Here is a 16587-nt window from a genome sequence, read left to right as displayed (position 1 = left end):
CTGGGCCTTCTCCACCCAGACCCCCCATTTTCCAGTAACTAGGCAGCCACACCCACAAACTGCCCCTGGCTCCATGTAATCCCAACAACGGCCAACGGCCAGAGACTATAAGACCAAGCCCCCAGAAGCGCACGGCTGCTTTGCAGCTATAAGACATCTAATAGCCTTGTTCTCCCTTTTGGAGAACCTGACAAGCTACCAAGGGTCCATTACCCCCACGGGAGAGCCTTGCAAGCTCCCCATGGTGTATTCATACCTCAAATACAGTAAAAGATATATACATACCTCTCAGAGAGCCCGGCAAACTATCGAGAGTATCCCTCCTACACAGCAGAGCCTGGAAAGCTACCCGTGGCATATCCAATATGCCAAAAACAGTAACAATAGGTCTCATTCCCCTGACCCTGAAAGAGCCTCCAATCGTTGAAAAAGACGAGTAAGGAGAGGCTGCTCAAATCTCATGGCTGAGTGTAATTGAGACGTTACTGGTGCCCGCTCAAGTAAATCTAGGAACAACAGGATGACAGTGATACAGTGAAACTACATCTTATGACTAGTTACTATGCTAAGGATCTATTACTTTTATGAACATAACCAATATAATTGATTTAATTAATTAAATATGAATGCACAGGGATTGCTATTGGATAGTTATTCTGAAATTTTATCTCTTGTTTTTAGCCAAAAAATGTGCTATGTTCAGTTACTATTTATTTTGTTGAACAAATCTTAGATTCTACTGCATCCATAACTAGTCTTTGAATGCTCAAAGAGGACATTTTTGATATCCTACCAAAGTGATGTTTTTAAAAACATAACTCTAAAGATACTAATTCAAAAGTATCTTCTGATTGAAATCCTTCTGAAATATCATGGTTAAACTCTTTACTCTTTTCAACCCTCTCTTTTCTCATCCCCCTACTCCCATAAACATATTTGAATAATATACACTGACACACTATCACTCAACCTGCTAACTATCACCCTCTCCAAATACCCCTTCCTCTATTTTAGTGACTTCTTGCTTATCCTATATGGTTAACACTAACAGATCCTTCTGTTTGGCATATGATTAAGTGCTTAATCATATTCCCTCATCAGTGCTTTTTAGAGGGAACTTATTTATGTATATCTTGTGTTAATCTTTGTTTTCAATTTTGACTTACCAACTAGAATACAAAATCCCCGATGGTAAGAATTTCACATTATTCATATAATTTTCTCCAATGCTTAGCCATAATAAATATTCACTGAAATATTAAAAAAATAATGCTTAAAGTTATAAACAAATAATTTATTTAACAATAATTAGGTTTCCAGAAATCGAGAAAACACTTTGAGGGATATAATTAAAACATGGAATATCATTCAATCACTAAATTATAGAAGCTGTATTAACATCTGTGGATGACACACTTGAGAAAGCTGTTCTGGATTGAAGTCAAAATTCTAAGACATCTGAAGCTTGAGATGGAGAAACAATATATATATATATATACACACACATATATAATATTTATATTAAGAAGTCTTGTTTGCTGTCACTTAAAATTGAGAAGGTATGACCATTTTTTTACATTGCACTTTCTCTGTATATATTGATTCACTTAAATGTTTTAGCATTTTCTATATAAAAAACAACTCCAAAAGCTTGAGAATTGTAAGCTATCACTGTGAATTAGCATTCAAGCAGTTCTACAAATGCTCTGGTTTACTTTATCATTCAACATGATGATGATGGATGACAGGCCTCATTTTGGAAATAGATAGCTAACAAGTTATAGGTCAACAAACAAATTATTTGCTTCATTTCATGTGCTCTTAAAACTGCCTGAACTAATTATTTTTTCCTTTTGTAGGAATGTTATAAATCATACAATCATAAATACAAAGATAATATCATCTGGTCTAACCTTTGCATTTTACATTTGAAAAAACTCCTAACTACAAAAGAACTTGTTTAAGATGATAGTGTAGAGAAAAGGGTTAGAACCAAGGCTTCTTAATTTCATAGTGAATATTATTTTAGATACATAAATGATTTTTACAAGCAGCCCACCGTGGTTAAATCTTTGGAACCCCATATGGTCCTCTGAGCACAGCCAGGATTGATTCCTGAGTGTGGAGCCAGAAGTCACCCCTGAACATCACAGAATGCAAACCAAAAACTAAAAAAAGATAAAATAAAATGACATTTCTTCTTTTATTCCACTCCTCTCGAAGAGGCTGGCAAACTACCGAGAGTATCTCACCTGCATGACAGAGTCTGGTAAGCTACCCGTGGCATACTCAATATGCCAACAGACAGTAACATGTCTCACAATGGAGACATTACTGGTGCCCACTCAAGCAAATCAACAAGTAACTGGACGACAGTGATACAGTGATAATCTATTATTTATTTACAAAAAATTACAGTCCTCCCAATTATATAATTAAAAGTAGTGAAAAGTCTAAATATATTTGTATTGCTCCTGATATTAAAATTAAACCTTCACATTGTTCACCATTGAGCAAGTAACTAAAAACTTGTTATATAATGGTTTGCACTGTATTGACAAGGTTATTTCCATTCACATTTTATTGAGAGGCTTTTTTTTTTTTTTGCTTTTTGTGTCACACCTGGCGATGTACAGGGCTTACTCCTGGCTCTGCACTCAGGAATTACCCCTGGCGGTGCTCAAAGGACCGTATGGGATGCTGGGAATCAAAACCCGGGTCGGTTTGCAAGGCAAACGCCCTAACTGTTGTGCTATTGCTCCAGGTCCTTATTGAGAGGCTTTTTAAAATTACAAATTAATATTGAATGTGGTAGAAGGTTTCATCTGCATATATTTGTATAATTTATTATTTTTATCTTTCCTTTAATTGCTGTGTTATATTGTACTAACTGATTTGTGTATATGGAAAGATTCTTACTGTGACTGTATCCCTTTGACAGAAACAAAGGCAAAGCAATTGTCTCCCAGGAGGTCAACCTGGGTTCTATCCCTGACATGCCGTGTGATCCCTGGAGCCTCACCAGGAGTGATCCCTGAGCACAGAGCCAGGACTAAGTCCCAAGTATGGCCGGGTGTGTCCTAATACCAAAACAAAAAAAACAAACAAAAATAGCCCCCACATGCTTCGCCTTGTTTTGTTCTTACCCTCAGATCAATCTTAAAACTGGCCATCTAGTTTTACTACATACTACAGTGTAGAATTTCCTGGAGATGGTGGCTATTCTCCACTTTATCACCAGGTCTTCGTGCAGAGATGCTCTATTTATTTCAGATTTGTTTTAGTATCTTGTTTGTTTGTATTTATTTAGTACCAAGAGAATTGATCTCCTTTCAGCCTTAGTGGATTTGCTTCCAAAAGGATCATTTTGAAACATATTTTTGAAGAAGTACTTCCCAAAGATAAATTCTAGTAGGCAGTATGAACATGGGATACATGAGTGCTGTGGAAAGAAAATTTATGTATACTGTTCATACATTATTAATAAAACATATTTATGATATAAGCCATAACCTTGATAGAGGTAGCCTAATCAGGTAGCTATAATTTTTATAGACAAATCATAAAACTAATTACTTTCTAATTAATTAGGCTGAGAGGTAACTCAATGGACTGTATGCTGGAGGCCTTGGTTTGGTCCTTGGTGCTAATGAACCCCTCGGAGTACCACTGGGAGCGAGTGACCCATGAGCACCAAAACAGGTTATATTCCCTGAGCATTGCTGTATGTGTCCCACATACCAAAATTTAAAATGTAATTAATTAAAACATATACTCAGGATAAAATTTAAAAAAAAGACTGAGAGGACCTAGGGTACGGTTCATGTGGGTAGAGTACATGCCTAGCTTAGGAAATCCTGTAACTATGTTTCCACCACTGCATGGTTACACAATATTACCAGATATAGCCTTGATGATCCCCAATTACTTTGAGGCACAGCATAGAAACACTTAAGCCCATACCAGAGGCCATAACCACCAGAAATACCCCTTAGCACCCTTAGCACAATTATGTTTGCTCCTTATTAAGAAAAACAAAAATTGTTAGAATTCCCATCATCATCATCATCATCATCATCATCGTCGTCGTCGTCCCGTTGATTGTCGAATTTCTCAAGCGGTCTCAGTAACATCTTCGTTTGTCCTAGCCCTGAGATTTTAGCAGCCTCTCTTTACTCATCCTTTCCAATGGTGCCTCACTGGAGGCTCTTTCAGGGTCAGGGAATGAGACCCATCATTGGTACTGGATTTGGCATATGAATAGCCATGGGGAGTTTGCAAGGTTCTCCCATGTGGGCAGGAAACTCTTGGTAGCTTGCCAAGCTCTCCCAGAGGGAGAACTAGGCTATAAGCTTTGCCACCGTGTGCTTCTGGGAGCTTTAGAATTCCTATAACCTTCAAAAACAAACATAAGTCCCAAGTGTAGTCTTTGTAGACAAGAATATGATGTTGTTATATGTATAAACATGTACATACATATACATGTATATATAATCACATTAACTGAGCTCTTGCTTATCTTCCTGAAAAATAAGAAAAAAACAGAGTTTTATGATCTTTATTCATGTCTGACACAAGGAGCTATGTGAAATCCAAGGACAGTTATCAACTGACTCATCAAAACTTTATATGAAGGTCATTCTCTAAGGCAATCATGGAGAACCAAACTGGAAAAGCAGCGAAAATCAGAAAATGGATAAAATCTAGGAGTCAGGAGGTGATGCTTGAATGGATGAACATTTGAAGTGCTTAAAAAGCCTAAGTACCTGATCAGGTCAGAACCTCAGCCACTTAGAGTTTATCTTGATGTGTTGCTAAGGAATCTGGGTCCTCTCTGACTAGGGAGAAGTGACTAGGAAGCATGACCTTCATTTTTGCAGTTTATAGAACTTTTTTTTTAATTAGAAAGGAATGGCACCATTCTAAACTGAAACAGAAAAACACAATGTCCCCCATCCCCTGCCCAGGAAGAACACTGTAACTCAGAGAGATTAAGAAGTCTTGTTTAAGGTTATAGAACTGGTGGCAGAGCTGGGATGTAAACTTTTGTCTGCTGTCACTCACTGCATAGTTACTTTCCATAAACCCATACAGTGATTCTTTAGGGAACTTAAAAGCACACATCTCGAACTCAAAAAGTCTTGAGTTAGTGAGTAAAACTTCCCCTTAGCTATGATCCAGTTGTGTATGATTTATACTGAAGGATGTTTAGTAACGAGTGCAGAGACAAGTATAAATCTTAAATTGGAGAGGAAAAATGACAATTCTGAAAGCTAAAAGCATGAAAGTCACAGAAGTAGCCAAAGATAATATTAGTTCAAATCTGATCCTGAGTCTTGGCTTAAGATGGGGGGAGTTCTCAAGGAAGTGTTGAGAAACCACTTTGGGAGTCACTTTTGAAACCTCCCATCCTTTTTGGACTGGGAAATTTGCATGTGCAATTACTAAATTTGCATGCCTAATTACCCCACAGGAAGACACATATGCCAACTGGCATTTGAAAATGTGTTAACTGCACACACACAGAAGGGTGGCCCTTTAAAATGTTGGCCCTAGGAATCTAATCATTAAGAATGGGTCATGTGAGTCCGAGTGGGGAGAAAAAGATGGTTCATTCTGAAACAGTCTGAGCGTATCCAGTTTGGATGCACACAAGGAGAATTGATTGATGCACAAGTAGATGAAATAGTGGATTTTGAGAAAGTACTTTGGAAATCAGCGGTCTCCACAGGGAAAGCATTTCAGGCATTAGCTAATTGGATTAGCTGTGGTGTTTTCTGCAGATCCTAAGGAACTCATAAGCTATAGATTAAAATCATCAAACAACTCTGATCGCAGAGGTGAGGGGGAGCTTTTCTTATGCTAGTAAACATTTAGTTCTACGGACTTTAAGTATACTCAGCCTTCTTATTCTAAAACAGATATTATATATCCTATATTCCATGGAGGTCAAAGTATATGTCCTTTTTTTTCTCCTTTATTTTATAAACAGAAATACTGGTAGAAGATAAATCATAACTTTGAATCCTTCATTGTGGTAGAACAAAGATTGCCTGTTCTCTCAGAATTGTGTAATTTCCTCTCAGCAGGAAACAATGGGGTATAATCGGTTTCCTTGCTTCTCAAGCCATTTCCTCAGCTCAAGATAACCCTATTTAGCAGTCTTCTCTCTCTGCAATGCAAAAAAAATAATTATTTGAAGATTCTTGCAGAGCCAGATGCTACCCTTGCAAACATACCAATGATTGTGAATCATTAGGTCCCTTAGGAGATAGAAATAAAACATGTTTTATTTGGGGACATGAACTCTAAAAATGATGTAGACTAGTAACCAAAAATACCTATTTCTAAACACTTTTATTTAAAAATAATTGTGGGAGACTTGGGGCTATAACCAGCAATGCCCAGGGGTCACTCCTGGCAGTGCCTGGGAGACCATGTATTGCCAGGGATGAAAGTGGGATTGGTTCCATGAACAAAAATATCTTAATACCCTCTAAACAAATTTAAATTGCACATTGAAAAGTTAATATTTCATGTTTCAGAAATCTCTCTAAAATCTACCTAGAAAAGCTTTGGGGTTTCCCTAAGCAAATTCACATTTCATCAATAATCATTGAAACTAGAGAAAAACCTTGTGCCAATTTAATATATTTCAAATTTGGAAAATCAGTATGTTATGTAAATCCTTTTTTTAATTTATTCCATATAAGTGTATTTTATAATCTATCCTCCCCAGACCAAAGTTATGTCTTTTCAGATGACTCCAAAACATGCCCACTTACTCAAGTTTTATTTTCCTATTTATAATTAACCATAGTGAACTTTTAGGGCATCAACATGATTTTTGGTTTTGTTTTAAAGTATTGTCTAACTTATCTCTAAAAACAAAAAGGAAGAAAAGAAGAAAGTAAAATAACTAAAGCTGATGTAGAATGAATAGAGAATTCCTTTAGTATATTCATAAGAAGGAGATAGAAAGATGAACAACTCTATTCTGAGAATGTATACATCAAAAGTCAATGAAAATACTAACGGCTATGAGGGCTCCTCTGACCTATGTTTAACTCAGATGCAATTATTCCTTTGGAGATTTATTGCCCACACCTGACTCGCATTTGAGAGACATCTTCCTATAGCACAGCGGTTGGGCGTTTGCCTTTCACGCAGCTGACCCGAGTTCGATTCCTTCGCCCCTCTCGGAGAGCCTGGCAAACTACCGAGAGTATCGAGAGTTTTAAGCTCGAGCGGCAGAGCCTGGCAAGCTACCCGTGCGTATTGGATATGCCAAAAACAATAACAATAAGTCTCTCTATGAGAGACGTTACTGGTGCCCGCTCGAACAAGCCTGCCTTCCTTTATCCTTGGATTATCGCCATAGCTAGTTTCATGGTCTTCCCAATATTTCCTGGTTCTACATTTATCTTTCTCTATATGTGCTTTTTCTTACTCACCCAAACCACATGTTTTATTAGGAGAAAAGTTAAAGCTTTTCTTTTCTGTAGTTTTCTCTAGAACAAAACCTGATATATTTCTTTACGCCCTGAATTAGCACATATTTGAATTCGAGTTTTTATTTTTAATTCATTTTAATATTTTAAATTCAAAGTTTTTATGGGTTGGGTCAGTTGGAGGCTCTCAAGCAATGGTCAGAGCCCCTTCAAGCTATTCCTAGTGACACTCAGCCACCTTGCACGTGCCAGATGGTTCAGTGTTTAGACCCAGTAATGTGTCTAAACATTGTTCAGGCCCAGAACGGCTTGAGACTACCAGGTGGGTAATAGATGATCATCAAACAGTGCTCAGTGGAAGAGAGCTATTGAACTTAGGGATCGGGGATTAGAGCTATTGAACTGTAGCTACTGAACTTAGGGATCCCCATGCAAAACACTGCGGAGCACGAGCATGTACACCTGCCTTTTGAGCTATTTGGCTAACCTTGGGTTGTTTGGTTGTTTTTTTTCTTAAGGGGGGGTGGTGGTGATGAGGGGAGTGGTGTGTTGCTTTTAAATAGTACGTTAAGTTCTCAGTATAGCCTTAAGGGAATATAGGTAAAAAGAGGCAGAAATTATGAGGAGGTGAGCATCATGTCCAGACTGCCGTAACTGGAAAAATAACTTAAGAGATGCATTCATGTTTTTCAATACCACTTACTTAGACACGGGGCACTGTTCCACACTTCTTAGTATTGACATTATTATGAACTATATGTAAAACTGAAGTGATCTTAACTGCTTTATTGTAACCAAAAGTTATTTGTCCAAAGAATTAGGATTTTGAACTAACGATTCTTTTATTTGTATTATTTCTAGTAGCAATGTAGCACTGTCGTCTCATTGTTCATCGATTTGCTCAAGAGGGCACCAGTAACGTCTCCACTGTGAGACTTGTTAACATGAAATGTCAAGTTTCATACAAATTACATAAATCCATGACTTTTATACTCCTATTTTCTTAATTTAAACTATCATAAAAATTTTCAGTTTTCTCAGCAACAGACTGAGAGTAAAAAAATTCACTTTACAGTTTTCAAACAGAATTGAATTTAAAGAACTTTAGTATAAAACATATATGGTATTAAATCAAGAGTAGTTCATTGGTCAGAACTATAATTCAGAACATGACTGAAATAAAAATAAATATTATTAAACAAGCAGACAAAGAAGAAATAGGATTATCATGGGGGAATTTACCATCCAATCTCAAGAAAATCTCTTACTGAAATCATATGTATGATAAGGGATTTTTTTGTCTTACAGAAGAATTTTATTTAAAATCTGCCACAATATAAGGCTGCACTACTTTTTTAAAAAAAATTAAGTATATATTTGACAATGCTGATTGATCTTTAAAACAATTCCAGGTTTCAAAGTATATTTGGAAATCAGATGTCAAGACTTTGGCTTTTGAAAATTCTATTTAATAAAATAGATGCATCAAAATGAAAATAAATTTGAACTTCTGTCTCTAAAGTTTTGGGTAAAGGAAATACACAAATTTCAGCATAACTTATAGTACTCTATGAAGTCTAGAACAAAGTTCTCAAAGCAAATTAAAAGCAATTATTGATTTTTAAAAAGCTTACTTTATCCAACAGTTTCTCTCTCATTCTCATTTCCTTATGTAAAAGAATTTAACCAAAGAAAGCCAGCTTTCTAATTCAATTTCTCCTCCAAAGTATATAATTTTATTTCGTCATAATGGCTGCTTTTATTTCCAGGGTCAGATTTTATTTAAATTTCAGTCCATTAGGAACAAAAACTTGCCATTTTCTGATAAACAAAATCAGCAGGGGAGCCTCTTCAAACGAGAAATGTATTTCCATCGACCTTTGTTTTATTTGATCTAAATGACAGGTATACACCACTTTTCCTGTGTTTACTTTTAAAGATTCTGAAAAAATGGGGGTGACATTTTTAACAACAAAACTAGCAATCACCCTGGTAGTCCTTTGACAGGCAGATGGAAGAAATGATAAAAAGATGTAATCCATTGCTTTAGACCACCAAAGAGGCCTAATATGAGTCATTAGCAGAAAACCGTTAATTTTCTTTTTTCCCTATTCTGACTGTTGTTTGTAGAAGTGCTCAATCTCTTAGGAATTGAAATATTTAACTGTTTCTTGCTATATTTGAAAGAGGGAGGTTATAGCATTAACAAAAAGGAATTTAAAAATATGTCACATAGTTTAAGAGTCTGAGTGATATAGGTAACATTTTAGAGACTTTTTGATTTTGCTTGATTACAGTTAATAAGAAAAATAAATACTAGAGAAGCACTTTAAAAATTATAAAGGGTTTTGAAAAGAGTCTCCCTTCCCTGAAAATCCTCACCAAAAATATGAATATCAGAAAGTAAACCATGAGAAGAGGAATGAAACAACCCAGGTCTTTTGGAATCTATATTCAAGGCAATCTAATTCATTGTATTAAATTAGATTGCATATTGTATTATATATAATATATAATGTATTAAAAATTAAAGCATTATCTTACCCAAAATTTTTCTTATAAAAACCTATCCTCTAAAATTGCAAGCTCCAACCCTATACAGAGTTCTATAATTGAATGCAGGGTCACAAAAATATTGGAAATTTGTTTTAAAAATATGTTTTTATGATTTATTATCAGTAAATGTTTTATTTATATACCTATGTTATACAATTCTATAAAACACCTGTACTCTAGCATGCTGAATGCTTTCATATTTGAGAAAAAAGGAATTAATGGGTACTTGACTCATTTCTTCTCTATTTTGTAGGTGTACATATGCTTGCTTTAAACTATACTTACACTATATAGCTAATAATGACTCTCCATAGACAAGTATCTACATCATGCAATGTTTCTTCAAGTTATAATAATCAGAGGAATTTTTATTTCACAAGATGGTCTAGAGCATATATAAAAATAAGATTAAACAAAATTATGAATAACAAACCAAAATGTCTCTCTCTTTAAATTTTATTTATTAAAAATTTATCTATTTTTAATTTTTTTAGTCACAGAGAGGTACAAAGTGACAAAGTTTTTCATGACTGTGTTTCAGTCATATATGTTCCAATACACATCCCTTCATCATTGTACATTTCCCACCACCAATGTCCCAGTTTCCCTCCAAACACCCAACATGCCACCACTTGCCTCTATGACAGGCACTTTCCTAAGAATGCTTATCTCTCTCTTTGTCTCTTCTCCCTCTTTCAACTTATAATTTGATGCACTAGATACATATGTAGAATATCTACATAATATACATATTTATAGATATATAATATAAAATTATAGCATTGTACAGACTCTTTGTACTTATATTCATGCCTTTATACATACCTGCATGTGTGCGTTTTTTAACATTAAAAAATCATAGATTTATTGAGGCCTGTCTTTATATGTTACCAATCTTTGGTGTGTAGATGTTTTCGAGTCACTGTGACATGACAATTAATTAGCAGTAGACTTCCATGTACTATAAATCTTAGTATTCTTTTAGTCAATTAAAATGCATCAATTAGTGTCAATTGTTTGACTTAGACATATTTACTTTAACAATCTATAGCGCAATGTTTTAATAATTATGTTTAATAATCATGTTTTAATAATTATGCTGATCTGATTTAAGATGATGGCTTTAAATGTAAATACATTTAGTTACTTCTATAATGTAACTTATTGCTTACTTGTGTCATAAACTAACTAAACATAATGGAAACTTCATAAAGAGAGCCCAATAAATAATATTAGTATAGTTGTAGAAATATGAGAAACAGTCTGTGTATAATTTACAAAGAGTATATTGGACCTGGAGCAATAATACTGTGGGTAGAGCACTCACCTTGCATGTGGTCAACTCAGGTTTGATCATTGCCAACCCATTAAGTCTCCTGAACACCACCTGGAGTGACCCTGAGCACAGATTCAGGAGTAAATCCAGACTACCTCTCAATGTGGCACCAAAATCAAAACAATAAGATGATAATAATAGTAATAAATACTTATTTCTTTTAAAAACATATAGCAAATAAAATATCACCATCCTCGAGATCACTTCTTATCTTTTTCTTTATCCCTCAGGTAATAGAACACAAACTGTGTCATATTCTCGAAAATCAAAATATGGGAACAGTTTCAAAGGATTTCTCAATTTGAAGTTTATCTTTAGAGATCTTTTGTTCATTTTTTTCATGTTTTATCATTTTATTAGGAATAATTTCAAATGGGTTATGAAGAAAACTTACTGAGTTTAATGAGTTTTCCAAAAACTCTTTAAGGAAGATATGTTCACCAATAAACAATAAAACATCAGCAGAACTATCATGCTGGGCAAAGAGTCAGGCTGATATCAAAAGCAACATGCAACATAAAAAAGATACAATATAAAGACAATCTGCTGATAATTAAAAATCATCTCAATATTAACTCTTTGCAACCACAAATCTTTTTTGAGATATTTTGTTCAAGGAATTATGAAAATATTATACTAGATAACATTTTATTTCAATCACTTTTTCCACCTCTCACACAGGTTGTATTTTCACTATGAAAAACTGTAACATTAAATACTAAGTGGCAGGTCTGAATGGGACCAGATTTTTTTAAATTCAGATCCACACTGCTATATATATTTTAAAATCAGTTCTGCCTTGATAACAAGCCCAGTCAATACAGCCTTTGAATAATTTTGAAGCAGATGTGAAAATTAACTGACTAAAATAATACACTATTTTTATAAGTTCATAATATAGCACAACTTGAAAAAATTAGTCTTTAAAATATGAACTGAAAATCATTTAGGAGTATCTATTAAATATGTAGGCAAACTTAAGTATCTATTACTTAACAAGAAAATAAAGGATATCTAAAAATTGTTGAGAAACATCTACAGTTTTGTACTTAATGACATGATACATATGACTGCTTGAAAGACTAACTTATTTTAGACAGAATAATATGATTATCTTTAATAATTTAATATTGCAAGTATCATCTGTGGGCTGAACTAGGTACCATTTTTCTACTTCTCTCTATGCAACGCTATCTGATAATAAGAATACTGGGGTTATCACATATTGGAGTACTTTTAGGACCTACTGCAAAGTGGGTAGAGACTTTGCTAAAATTCCTATTATACAATTTAACCCTTCACAGCAAAGTATTACCCAATCCATAGTTGCAGAGAACAAGAAAATCTTTTCTAGATAAAAGTCATTGATAATGTAAACATTTACTTTCATATAATACTTTTCACCAGACACTTAAGGTACCTTGGGAAAAGTGCATTCCTGGAATGAAATATGTAGACATGTATATTACCACTTGAATAAAATATTAATAAAAACTGCCTATCAGAACCAAAGAGAATATTAAAAAAAGCTGAATATAGTCTACGACTGAGAAATAACAGTAAGTCCTTATTTATTGTATATGACTATCAAAGTGCTTTATTATTTAAGGTTCAAACTTAAGCTAACAGTAAACATTCCTTTGCTCAGTATTAAGAGTACATATTTCAAGCTTACCATTTTACCTTTCTAAATCAGGAAATGCCTTCGTTTCTGCTTGTGCTTGCTTTACTGCCATTCACACTTAAGGGTTCTTAATGCAATATGATAGATTTATTTTTAAATGCTTTGAGTTTACTTTTCAATCTAATGATTTGCTACATTATTTACAGGCTAATTTAGTGAACCTACATAAGATTAATTGCATGGTCCTTTAGGACACATGACAAATCATTAAAAAGTGATAAAACCAGACAACTGAAAAACAAATGACTTGTGACATATGAATGGAATCATCAGGACCATTTATTAATGCATGTTTTTGTGAGATTTGTTGCAAGATCTAAAGGAATACTAACTCAAAACTGAGCATAAGATAATTTAGTACTTCAAAGTAAAATATGTAGAAATTCAATATATCAGAATAGAGTAACCAGTTTATTTTTGTAAGTAGAAGAAAAGTTTGACGACATACAAATTAAAAACACACACACACAGACTTGTATGTACCCTATCTCTTATAAAGAATAACCAACAAAATGATTTTAGGGGAATTTATTTTTGATTTAAAGATAACAAAATCTAACATGTGCTATATTTTGTATCCAGCTTGTTCAAATACCTAGATAAGGTTTACATGAAAAAAAAATAGAAATAGTACAGCGAACAGAACACTTGACTGCATGAGGTCTACCTATATTCAAATCCTGGCACTACATATTGTCCCCCAAGCATTGCCAAAAATGATCCTGAGTGCAGAGCCAGAAGTAAACATAGACGACCACTGAGTATGGCAGGGGTGTGGTGGGAAAGAAAAACAGTAATAATAATAATATTTTTTATTTAAAATATAGGATTTTTACTATAAGTATTTACAAGAAATGCTTCATGGCAAAGGAGTATTGGTTCCATAGCATCATGTCTACAATTTAAACATAGTGAATTTTCAGAGACTACCCTTTGTCATGCTTTGCACAGTTGCATGACTGACTTTACTGGGAGTGTATTTTATGTTCAAGCATGTATGAAACAATTGCTAATTTTTTTAAAGTTTCAAATATCTATGAAACTGTGACCAACTACATTCCTGTATCCTCAAGACTAAGAGACTTGACCGAACAGTAGTGAGTAAGTATAACAAGGGAACTAAAAATCATTTATGAATAAGATATGAAACCCACTTAGTGGAACAGTTATAGAATGGAATTAGGCAGATGTTCTAGAAGAGGGCATTAGGATTCTCCCAAGAAACAAAACCAATGTGAGATAAATAGGTAATAAATTTTATACACATAGTAGATATATTAGGATATGATTAATATAAAGTTATGGTATGGATATGGATAAAAGTACATTTACTCTAGGATTCTGTTCCGGCCACAGCCCACTATCTGGTTACAAGTCTAAGAATGAAACTGAACGCCAGAGGTCAGATTTTAATGGTATTAACTAATTCAAAGTTCTGAGAACCAGGAACACTGATGTCAGAAGAATATTGAAAAGAGAACATTTATGCCTTGGATGAAGCAGTGAGAGCTAATCTGTTCTTCCACCATTGTGTGTGTGTGTGGGGTGTGTGTGTGTGTGTGTGTGTGTGTGTGCCTGTGTGCTTTTGAGGTCTTCAATGGAAGAGTATATTAGAAGTATATTCTTTACTCTATTTATAAATACTAAATACTATATATAGCATATATAGTATTCTAAATACTATTTAGAATAAAATTATATTTAAATTATATTTAAGTCTACACCATTAAATAAAATAAAGAAAAACTTTGTTAACTATATATTTGTGTATCTTACTGCAATTCAATTAAAAGAAAAGAACAACTTGCCTAGTTGATTCTAAAATGGTAGTAAAAATGGTAGGAGGTTTTACATTTATGTTTAGACAGTCTTTTCCTGTGCTTCAAAAGACAGTGGAGGAAGTACAAAGCTTTCAAGGAGAGAAAAGAAATTACGCCATGGATTTGTCTGTATTTCAGTGCAAATGTAATATTCTCAGGTCTCTCAGGTCTCTCTAAAAGAAGATCTTTCTATTCTATTTTGATTTTGGGGATATCTCATTGAGATCTAAAATTATCTTCATATATCTTCATTTGTAGGTTTACTGCATCTCTCCATACTGTCAATTATGATCTGCAGATATTACTGGAATACTTACCTTCTATAGGGAGTAACCATCTCTTCATTCCTAACAATGAGAACAGATCTTGGGAATAGAAGCCACTCAATTAATATGTGTTGAATGGATAAATTAATAATAAATGAACAAGTAAATATAGAAAATAAATAAGATTGATGTTATACATCTAGAACCAGCTTCCTTTATTCACGTATTCATCAAATATTTATTGAATACTTACTAATACCTGGCATAGTAAAAGGAGAAGTATTTCACTCAGAGAAAGATTCTAGTATTATATCTGTTTAAAAAATAATCTCTGCCTTATGATTGTATAATATAAATATTTTATGCCTACTTTCTTCTAAGATTTTACATTCTATTGAATGTAATATGAGAGCTATTGCTAACGTCGAACTGGAAAGACTCATAGAGGCATTTGATATTGACATTGATAGACAGCAGAAAACTTGAAGCAGTATTAAAATAAAAGAGGATTATGGGAACAAGACTTTTGTTATATTGGAGATAAGCAATGTTATCTGGATGTTAGCCTCTTTAGATTGTTCAATCAAATTAATTGTTGACAATTTTGGTCTAACGCTGTTAAGACCTCTATTATGTCTGGCATAACAAGATTTTGTTAGTGAATCTTAATAGTTTAATTTTCATTCTTTTGCTTGAAAAAGAGAGTCAGACATAAAGAAAACATATCATGCAAGCATAGGTTTCATATGCTTGTATATTTTACATTTGGAGGAAAAGGAATTTGATGATTCACAAAAACTTTAAAGTTAATGACATATTACTTTTACCAAGTCAATTTATATAGCCTCGCCTAAATTTAGAACCATTTTAGAAAAATTCCTGATGCATTAAGAGATGAAAATCAGAAAATTTGTAAAAAATTATATTATATCATGCATACATTTCTCCAATTAGTTCATAAGAGAAGTAGCCTGTCTCCTGATGCCTTTACTCCATCAAACAAAGAGGAAGATTGGGATCATAGACAAAGATATGCCTCTCTATTTACATATGCATATAAACATAAATGTGTATATATTTACATGCATAAATGTACATATGTATATGCATACACTTATATATGCCAAGCTTGCCAGTGACAATGCAGATCATTCAATGCAAACATGCTTAATTTCTAATCTACAAAAATGTAAAATATATGACTTTTCTAACTCGGTGTAACATTCTACTTGAATTCTGAAAGAATCAGAGAAATTGGTTTAAAGATATCTCCCATTATTCTGATTTTAATTGGCACAGTCTTTCCTCTATTTAAAAACACCTGTAGTTATTTATAAAAACATTTATCAAATATCTAAGAGATTTATCATAGTTACATCATGAACTAAAACACAATTGTATCACTGTATCACTATATCACTATCATCCCGTTGTTTGTCGATTTACTCAAGCGGGCACCAGTAACATCTCTATT

Source organism: Sorex araneus, chromosome 1 (genome assembly GCF_027595985.1).
Source record: "Sorex araneus isolate mSorAra2 chromosome 1, mSorAra2.pri, whole genome shotgun sequence".
NCBI lineage: Eukaryota > Metazoa > Chordata > Mammalia > Eulipotyphla > Soricidae > Sorex > Sorex araneus.
This window is presented reverse-complemented; position numbering follows the sequence as displayed.